We start from the raw sequence: 1,186 nt of genomic DNA on the forward strand, positions 1-1,186 counted from the left end.
GCAAGGAGAGCCTGGGCCCCCCCAGCCCTGGCACACGGCCCCTGCAGGGCTCTGCCTGCTCCTAGCCGGGCCTGGCAGCGGGTCACGGCTCTGTCCATCCACGGCAATGAGTGGAGCTTCGGCATGGCGCAGCTCTTCAACGACACCTTCCCCATCGCCAGCTCCCGGAGCGGCGGGGGCTCGTGGCTTCGCCTTCCCCTTGGCCGCCTTCCCCTTGGCCACCTTCCCCTGCACCCCCCGGCCGGGGCTGCGCTGCACTGCCTTCTGCCTGGCCCAGGCTGCCCCGGCCAGGAGCTGCCCACTGGCACACGGTGGAGCCGAGCATGGGGGGTCGGGGCCCAGCGCTCCCCCTCAGCGCTCGCCCAGCTCCTCTTTCACCCACATACCGGCTATTTATAGCCCCATGGCCGGCAGGCAGCTCAGCAGGGCATGGGCTGGGGGCTCCTTCCCTGCCGGCCGCCTGGCCCCCAGCCAGGAGCGGAGCAGAGGCCTGGGGGTCTTGCCCCGGGGCCGCGCAGGGGCTGAGCCCTGGCCATGGCAGGCACTGCGCACACACCCGAGCACACATGCAGCTGCAGCAGCGTGCACGTGTGTGCGCCCCGCATGCACCCCCACCATTGCTGGGGAGGCAGCCCTTCCCCCAGGATGGGGTCTGGGGGGGCCGTGGCCAGCGGGCAGTGCTGCTGCTGCGCTGGAGTCTCCTCCAGATGCCCTTCCAGCTGCGGCCGGGCAGCACGGGCAGCTGCCTCCGGTCTGCTCCAGAGCGAGCGGGGAGGAGAAGGCCAGGGCCTCCCGAGCACGGTGGGCAGTGGCCTCTCTTCTGCCTGCCCTGCTCTGCTGCCGTGGCACGGCAGGATCCGTCCCCATGGCCCCGTATGGTCCAGGGAGCGGGACAGGCCCTGCACAGCCCTGCCCCATGCACGGACCCCCGGGACAGCCCCACGGCCCATGGCCACGCTGCCCACAGCAGAGCCGGGATGGGGGAACCGGCTTGCAGTGGCGCAGGGACCTGCCTGGGGGAGCCGGTCTCTCCTTGGGGTGCAGGGCCAGGGTGCCGGTCTGTTCCCAGGGATGCAGGTCCCTTCCCAGGGTGCGGGTCCCTTCTTGGGGAAGACGGTCCCTGCCCGGGGATGCAGGTCCCTTCCCGGGTGCGGGTCCCTGCCCGGGGTGCCGGTCCCTCCCCGGG

This window comes from Aptenodytes forsteri, unplaced genomic scaffold (assembly GCF_000699145.1).
Source record: "Aptenodytes forsteri isolate BGI_AS27 unplaced genomic scaffold, ASM69914v1 Scaffold304, whole genome shotgun sequence".
In the NCBI taxonomy this organism is placed as follows: Eukaryota; Metazoa; Chordata; class Aves; order Sphenisciformes; family Spheniscidae; genus Aptenodytes; species Aptenodytes forsteri.